The sequence below is a fragment of the Trachurus japonicus genome, chromosome 18, assembly GCF_045865225.1.
Source record: "Trachurus japonicus isolate A0001 chromosome 18, Traja_1.0".
NCBI lineage: Eukaryota > Metazoa > Chordata > Actinopteri > Carangiformes > Carangidae > Trachurus > Trachurus japonicus.
In genome coordinates, this window is record NC_140924.1 from 20860618 (window position 1) to 20870472 (window position 9855).

Genomic DNA, 9855 nt, shown 5'->3' on the forward strand with positions numbered 1-9855 from the left:
TTAAGCTAACGTTAGCAGGGAGAATATGTCAGTCCAACCGCTTTAAAGTCCGCCCATTTCTCCGTTCATATAGAAATGTATGGTTGGAGAAATGGGAAGTCAAACTTCTGGGTAGTCGGAGAAATAGGAAGTCGGACTAACGGGTGCAAAAATATAGAAATATGGTCGGATAAATGGGAAGTCGGAGAAATAGGAAGTCAGACAGACGCCATGCGCCCCATGTTAGCACAGTAAGCAAACGTTCTTAACTATGAGAAGAATTAAAGGAGGAGTTAAAACCTCCTTTGCTTATTTGTCCCCTCAATGAACAGATGAATAGGATAGTTTACATGTTTTATACATATTTCTTACGTTTTGTGATTCGTCCGTCATTGAGAAACAACTTTCTGTGAGATTGTGCGTTTCTGCAGGACGTTGCGCTTGTTTACGAGGGACACCGAGGGACCGAGGTGTTTAAACCCTCACCATCACAGCAGTTTGAGCCTCACCCCGGGGCCTCGGCTAATGAACACCTCAGGGCTGTTTTTTCCTTGTGCCTGGAATAGACACTCTTTATCTAACACACACACACACACAGTGACACACACAGTGACAGTAAGAGCCTTGGAAACCTCCACAACAGTCATGACTGATAAAACACACACACAAACAGAGCCCTGATCGGCTGGCTGACGGACTGCGGCTCCTCACGGCGGCGGCAGCAGGGGCTGTCCCCGTCTCTCAGCGCAGGAGGAGGACAGAGCCCTGACGACACCAGAATAGCCCGTTCCTCAGACATTTATCTGTTCATCTCACACACCCCTTCTTCCATCTTCATCCCTCTTGCACTTCACTGTAATTGCTCACCATGGCTCTCTCAATTACAGTGTGTTCATTTTAAGCCCGAAACTTCTGTTGTTGGACTTTGGAAAACAAATGACCCTGCCATGTCGGAAAAAACACAGGATCTCCAGTTTTTTTCTTTTCTTTAAATGGGTTAATTTATAAAGAAATCGAAATGTCTTTTGTCAAATCGAAACTTTTAAACCAGCAAAAATTGATCACGATCTCTCCTGTGTCAGATATTTTGACCATTTCACTTAAATCCCTTCACGTTAAATGCTCAAGTGTGTAGTTCCTACCACCGCAGCGAAACTGCATGAAACCAGAGATGATTTCATGTCACATACCGCATGATGTCAGTGGGAGAGATCACCAGCCTCCAGGCCAAACTGTGGCCTGCATGAGTGTGTGTGTGTGTGTGTGTGTGTGTGTGTGTGTGTGTCTGTGTGAGAACATTTTCACAGTTTAGCCAAAGCTTTGATCTGGAGTGACTCGGAGCAAAAGGAGCAGGGAAGGCCTGTGTGTCCTTGTCAAGGAGGCTGTTGCTGTGTGCTTTATTTTAACTTTTCCCCCCCTGAAGGACAAAATGATGTTTTGCATACAGCGTGTGTTTAGTCAGCAGCTCGCCTCGTACTGAGGGGGAAAATCACAAGCTGAAGAAGTTTGTGCTGCTCCGGGATCTGCTCTCAGAATTAGTCATTTTTCCCTACGAGGTTCTGAATGTTCACCTTAAAGGGACATTGTGTAACTTCTCCTGTCTGTTCACGAAAATCGATTATTTCGTTCAAAAGTATGTTTTTCCATTAATCAGTAATCCCCCCCCCATCAACAAACTGAAGTGTTCCTTTCAGCTCTGAATTTGCCGTTCATATCATTCATATCTACATGGAGCGGGTAAGCTCGGTGCTGGCTGCCATGTCGTGTCGCCATGTTTTTACGTTCAGTGGCAGCTTGACGGAAACCATGGAAACTCACCGGAGACACCGGAGCTGTCGGCTCAGGTCGAGGTGGCGTCTGTGAAAAGTCACCGCGGTAACGCAGTGTGGAGGAATGGAGCGTTACACTGATGATGCATTCACGTGCAGTCGGTCAGACGGCCGTCGGTAACAAACCAGATGTCGTTTTAGTCACAGAAGTCAAGAGAAAGCCGGTAAAACGTGGGTCAGGTAAACAATACGACATCGCCATGACAACATATTGCCACGTGTATTGTTTTGCCTCGTGCTGACGGACGACTTGTTTACATAGAGGCTTGTTTATGCCGTTACGTGCAGCGGCTGTCGTCCTTCTGCTGTCTGCCCAATTTCACGTGAATGCAGCATGAAAAATACGATTTGAGTTGCTTGCATTATACAACCGCAACGGTAGATGGGAGTAATTCCTACACAATGTACCTTTAAGTTTGCAGCCGATGTCAGGACATAAATGACACTTGCAGCAAAGAGAGGAAACGTGTGTGTGTCTGTGTGTGTGGTTGTCTTGCGAAATGGGAAACAGAACATTTCCATATATCCATGGAGTGTGATGACAACGACGACAACAACAGGATCCGCTGTGGGGTTCCTTCTCCATCAAACCAGTGACTCATCTTTTCATCAGTGCACCGTCTCGCGACAGAACAACAGAGCTGAGCCGATGTGTGTGTGCGTGACCAGATTACTTTGATCTCTTCAATCAGTTCAGAGGACACACACACAGACACACAAAGAGAGGTAGATTATGTAAAAAGATAGAACCACCGGAGATTTATTTTCATTCGGATAGAAAAGTACAAAAGTTGTGGTGAGTTAGCATTCAGGATTAATGTTAAAAACTACACTTCTGAAGCCACAGATCAATGCTGATTTGGAATCAGCTAAAAGTTTTTACATCAGTGATGTGGGCGGAAAATCCCCTTAACTGAAACATGTTCACTTTTGGCAGGATTGCAAGGCGTGTGTTGTTTATGTTTGAGTTTTGAGAGTTTTATGCACCTGTAAAGGTTTTTTAGAAATGAACGCAGCCAGTGGAGGAACATCGAGTCCTTCAGTTAAACTCCAGACAGAACCAGCTCTGTTGAAGCGTCACATTCATACTGCTCTCTAACTTCTTCAATCAAATCATGAGACTCAACAGAGACCAGAGCCACTGTGTTACAGTAGTTCATCTCCCAATATTTCTGCCCCCGGAGCTCATTGGCCCCAAATGAAGATCAGTGACTTTCCAAGAAAGAGAAAATGATGCATTTCTAGGGACGTGTTAGTGTTTTTGAAGTTGGATTCAAGACCCTTTCAAAATAAAATACAAAACACCCAAACTTCAGACAGAAACTCTTCAGTGCTCAGTCTTCAGACCTTCATCAGAGCAAATGTTTGACAAAGAGGAATCTCAGGGCTTATAATGACCCCTCATAGAGCGCACCTGTGCTTTTTTTCCCGCAAGGCCACATGGGAAATGTAGTTCTAGTTTCCAAAGTCCACATTCAGATGTTACTTCAAAATAACTTAATAAATAGAGAAATCATTATGGAAATTAAATTTTAAAAAAGCAGATTTTAAAAGTGCTCTACTACATTTCTTACTACATTTTTACTTTTTTTATATTACTTATCTACCAACAATGACCCTCACTGTTTATCAAGACATCAAATGAGAAGTTCCTCTAGCTGAAAACAGTCCCAAACAAACACACTATTTTCTCCACTTTGAGTTATATTTGCTAAAACCTCATTGCTACTTTTTTAGATATCAACTAATAACATCTATTTATTTCCTTCTGGTTGTCAACTTTGGTAGTCAGAGCTGTGGACTACATTTCCCATGTACCCATGTATACATGGGTGAAGAAGCACTGCAGGTGTGCTCTATTTAACGTCATTAGAAGCCCCTCTTCAAACAGTTGACGGTATTTTTTGCTTCTTCAATTTTTATCTACCAACAATGACCCTCAGTGTTTAGTCATGTTATTTTCAAAATGTTAAATCAGAAGTTCCTCCAGCTGAAAATAGCCTCAAGCGATCATGCCCAAGCCTTTTTCTCTACTTTGAGTAATATTTGCTTAAAACCTCCAGTGCCCTGCTGTTATTTTAACAACATGATATCATTGCAACTCTTTATCAACTATTTTTATTTCTGTCTCTATTCATTTAGTATGAGTTTTACATAGTTCTGGATGTCGACTTCATCAGAACTGTGAACTACATTTCCCATGTGCACCACCTTCATGAAAAAGCCACAGGTGAATCACATTGGATCTAATTAGAAGCTCTGAGATTCCCCTCTGACAAACATTCACCCTGATGAAAGTTTTAACCATAACCTCAAGAAATGTTTAAATTATCAGGATTAAATAAGACTAGATTAGAAAAATTTAAATCTTTCAACTTCTAACAGCATAAGAAAACCTCAAATGTTTAAATTATCAGGATTAAATAAAACTAGATTACGGTAGATCAAGTTAAATCTTTCAATTTTTAACAGCATAAGAAAACCACCAGCAAAAGAACAAACTGAAAAGAAAAGCCCAGACATCCTGTACAAAAGCCTGAAATGGAGTTCACCTCTCTGTTCACCATCATTTTCCCATTATATAAGTGACTTGACTTTACTGTAGCTGTCGTTCCACTGACTCACATTAATCAATTCACCTCGCCCCGCCTCGAGATAACAACGCACAAAAGTAGTTTTGCAACGAGCTAATGCTTGTGCGTTGAATGCAGATGGTGTGTGCACGGGCAAATAAAGAGCACTTGTGTGTGTCAGATTCCTTCATGTTGTTTTTATTGGGTCCATTAGGCAGCCTGCTGTAGAGTCCCTGAGGTGTGTGCGCTCTCGGTTAACATGTTTGTTTTTCTCAAGGCTTTGTTGGAGTTAATGATGTCACGCTTAATTGTGGCAAACACGCACACACACACTTAGACACACACTTCCTGGTCTCAGAGGAGCAGGTAGAACTGTATTTAAAGAGGAGATATCACCTAAAACTTGTTCGCGTTACAGATTCTGTTGTTGACTTTAAATGTACGAAAAACAGGAAGTGTTAAAACTTCCCGGAGCCACGGCTACAACACAGATATGGAGGATTTTCTCTGAATTTATTTCCTGGTTCCCTTCTACGCAGGCTCCATTTCAGAGTCGATTTGACCTCCTTCATTGTCCTGAAAACCCATTAAACATTGTCCACGTTAAATGGCATTTTACACCTTAAAAAAATAGAAGAGACCAAAATAGAATTCACTTAACATCTCTGGAAATTAGCTAATGTTTCACTCCGGTTAAACATGAATTGTCTCACAGAGGGGCAGAATCTCATTTGTTTCGTAAAGCAAGAATACACAACAAGCACCACAGGCTGCTGCTGATAGCCTACTGTTATGTTGAGAAAAGAGACGAGGCAAATGGTTTAGCATTCAGGCTTTACTTTAGTTCCTTATAACTCACAATACGGCAGCCTCTCAGTGCCAAAAGTCAAAGTCAAAACAACAGGATTGTTACTACAACCAAAACTAATCCAAATACAAACTGAGAATATACTTGACTTTTATTATGGATCCCCATTAGCACTTGTCCAAAGGAGTGGCTATTCTTCCTGGGGTCCAGTAGACACCACTCACACAACATACAATAGACACAATAGTTCACCTATAAGTTCTCAGATACGTCACAGGAAAATATAAAAGAAAATACAATTTAACAGTGTTTAATGAAAAAGAAAAGGGTGTTTTATTATCATTCTTCTATTGGTCATACACAAACCAAGATACAGCTTTTTAAACTCCTGTTTTGGCTTAAAATGGAAATGAATTCCACCTTATGTTTCTGTATAATAGTAGAAGTTTTCCTATAGGTAGTGAAAGCCTTCCTTCTATTGCATGTCTTGTGTGATACTCATGCTGAGCAACATGAGTAGTTTGTTATGTAATATCTTTGGAGCCTGTGTTGACTTTAGATTTCTAAAATTTAACAAACCTCTGACTTAAAGTTAACCATCCAGTCTGTCATGCATGTCTTTTTTATTTGTTCAGTAAGAGTATTGTAAAACACAATGTGTCCTTAAACACAAATACAACAGATACGTAGTCTACTAGATTAAAGAAAGGTGCATTTACTGCATTTCCTTGAGTTCAACTTTTATTTGCTATAAGACTGAGAGTATCTTCTGCTGTTTCTACTTTCAGAAGTTACTTTCAACCTGCCACTTTGAGCTGCCATAACACATTAGGACGGTTTTAGGACCATGGCGTTTGAATGAAAGAAAACAGTGGGCAGTGAGCCATTTCAGAAGGTCACTGTGTGTTTACAACCTTGATGTACTGTAGTTCAAAAGGTGTTTAAACACTGACTAATCTTCTTCCCTCTGGTCCCAAATACCCCCCCCCCCTCCCAAAGAAAAAGAAGGGAAATTTCCCCCCTCTGAGCCAGAGCCTCCGTCCCCTTGGCTGATAGCCACAAACCAAAGATAAGATGTGGGGCACTTAGCCTGGCATCGGCATGGGAATCCTGTCGCCTGGAGGCTTTAATAATTCAGCGCCTGAGATAAATTTACTGCCTATGAAGTCACGCAAAAAGAGACAGAACCCAGCTTTAGTATTATCTATAGCTTCCTCGTGTGCATACCAAATTTTCCTTGTGAAATTTCTCCCTCTCTTTAATGTAGTGTGAGAAATATTTCATAAAAACTCTGACACCCTTTGTGTGTGTGTTTTCCCAAAGCACACACACACACGCAGACATGCAACAGGAGTCAATATTTGCACCAGGTTCGTCTTGCACCGTCAACCGCATCTTCCTGACAGGTTTAAAACCCTGAAGTCTCCCTCTACTCTGTCTCTCTCTTTCTGTGTGTGTGTGTGTGTGTGTGTTTAGTGAAGTCAGGTTTGTGTTGAGCTTACAGCCATGGGTGGGGCTGTTTCTTTTCCACTGTATGTAAATGTTCCCATGTCCCTGTCAACACTTTGAAAGTCAATCCTCGCTCCCAGCGCCGTCAAGTGACACCGGCGACGACCCAAGTGTCACTCAGAGGCCTCGTTTTAATCACGTCCGCCGCTGTTGTCCAAGAATAGACGCCGGGGCGGGTTAATAATTCAATGACAGTAATAATCTAGATTAACAGATTTCCTCTGCTCCTCCACGCTCTCTTGGGAGTCAGAAACTTGTGTGCATCCTCTGCATGAGTGAACCTGATAAGACCGGAAAGGTCAACGGGACACAAAGAGTCGAGGACGGTTAATCCTCGGCTCCAAACACCTCTCCATCTCTCCATCCCCCTCTCCGCCCTCGGCTCCATCTCCATTATCTGGAAATAATATGACGATGGAGGATAGAGGTCGTCAGTCTACCTACTTGAGATGAATAAGACAAATCATCTTTTCATTATGGAAGGAAACGAGAAGGAAGGAGGGAAGGAGGGAGGAGGGAGAGGAGAGAAGGAAATGAGAGAGTGGAGGATAAAGACGGATGGCTCAGTCAAATGAGGGAGAAGTTCCAGATGACTCACTGTAACACACCACTGGCTTTAACACAACTGATTAAATGAAAAATAAAGTGAATATTTACAACTCTGTGTGTATTAGTCATCTTTATTTTTTATTTATTTCCATTATACAACAATGCAAACACAGCAAACTGTCCCAAAATATGACAAACACTGTGTATGCATGGTTTAAAAAACAACAACACAAAAAAAAAAACACAAGGCACAATGAAATGATGCTCACAAACACACACACACACACACACACTCAACATGACACCTGTTGATCACGATGATCCGGGAACAGTGACGTATAGGCTATAACCGGGTTCTGACTCAGGTCATTTATTATCACACATAAACATGAATTTATATCTTTAAAAAAGCAGCAGAAGCTAAAAATAGAAGCAGATTTAACTCTCAGGTTCACTCTGCTGCTCGATCTCACCGTTTGGTTAAAATATAAAGAGTATTGTCAAGTGTTAGGCATAAAAAGAAATAAATACTCAACTCAGCTGATTTGGTCATTACAAAAAAAAAAAAAGGAACAGAGACCGTTTTGTCCTCTTTGGCGTCTTCCATCTCTGTTTTTGTATTTATATTTAGAGTCAAACCTGAAAAGCACCGACCAAGCTGATCTCAGTGTTTCTCAACCTGCAGCTGTTCTTACTGTGGGTCCTGTTGACTCTCCACCTGCCAGATGTTTATCCAGGAAGTCAGGCTTCTGAGATCTGAGCTTATTTAAGCCTCGGTGACTCCTGTGACTTCAGGGTGGATTCAACTCGTGATATCTTCTTTTCTTTTTAAATTTACACTTAGCCACGTTTCTATATAACAAGGCCGACTGCGACCCGTCTTGATTTTCCTGGTTTGTATGCAAATCGGGGTCGGCCCTGCCTCCGTCCACAGGGAGCGAGGTGGAAACGCAACTGAAAGTGTTTGAAATGTAAACGTGATCACACTTTGCGTCTCATTTCTGACCTGGATTTTTGAGTTGTTTATGAGACGAGTGTTTTAAAGTGATTTATGTAAAATTAAAGCTTTTAACATGACTCAGAAGGTAGAGTGAGACAAAGGATGAAAAACACTGTAATCGTCCTTTAAAAAGAAATGATGCTTTGCCTAATGTCAGAGGACTTACAAAAGTTACTCATTCAACACACACACACACAAACACACACACAGACTTAAAGCGTGACCGCCCTGTATTTTTGGCGGTAACATTCACCTCTCTCTCTCAACACTGTAAACACTCATTAAATGGCAGCGTGCGTCGTCTGCCCTTCAAAATAAAAGACATCCGTGCTCATAGGCCCAAGCTGAGAAAAGAAAGGCACATTTCATTTGAAAAAAAGTTCGGCTGAACGACCGTCAAGATAATCCATGATGGATTTAGGTCATTTGTAGAGTATCTGCTCATGAGCCCTTAGTATATAGATGATTAATATAAAGGCAGCTCGTGGTCAAATATGATAAATCCAGGCTGAATTAAAAAATAAGGAGCTTGTTCGCTTGGCTTCGACGGATGAAGATTCATTCCACGTGTTCACCAGAGCGAAGCCGACAGGAGCAGGGAGAAGCTATTTACTTTGAGGTTCATTCAAGTCATGGAATTTCCTGGAATTTTTATGAACAACCTTCGATCAAAGATGCGTTTTAGACGTTCGTCATAATGTGAACGGGTTATAGTTTGTTTAGAGAATACATTTTAGCACAGTTTTAAAAAAATATACACATATTCCAGTCTAAATATCTGAATTAAAGCTGCAACAATCAACGTTTTTATATGAACAAAACCTCTACAGCTTCACATATTGTTTAGTCACCTCTCAGATCAGGGTTGTGGGTTCATGAGCCACTGTTTTACTGTGTGGGCTCATGATCCGCTCCGGTCTGCGATGTCTCCGGACAGCGTTAGCAAACCGGCGGGTGGCGAAGGTGGAGCGGTTAGTAGCTAAGGAGACAGATATCTCTCTCTGAGGAGTCAGTAGTGTGAAACCAGAGGATACACAGCTCCCATTCATCAGGTGAGAACAAACCTGACTCCCTCTGAATCATAGTGTTGCTTCCTGTATGAGCTCAACACTCACTGATGAGCAGCCTGGGTCGAGTTTGTTCTGTACAATACTGAATGTTGATCTCATATCGACGCCGAGAGACGTTTAATCCCCCCTGACGACAGGGAACACTCCTGACATCATACAGGAAGTGATTACCGTCGATTTCCTCTTATGCTGGCGGTCTGTTTCCCGCCTCTATCTGGCTGTTCCTTCTTCCTGTTTGGGGAATGGCTAATCTCATTGGCTGTACCTGTTCCTGGGGGGTGTGGCTTTATAAATTAACATTTTGATTACATGACAAAAAAAATATAATAATAATTTGCACATTCATTAAGGATAAGAGCTTAGTTCATTTGGGAGAGCCCTCCTTGACATCAAGCAGTCACCCTGCCTTAAAGAAAGCCCTTGAGCAAGGCACTACTGTAAATCTATTATAGGAGGGAATGGAGTGCATCAGGATCAGACACAGCTTCCCACCTTCTACCTGTAAAATAACCACTGCGGCTTCATCAGCGGCGCGTTT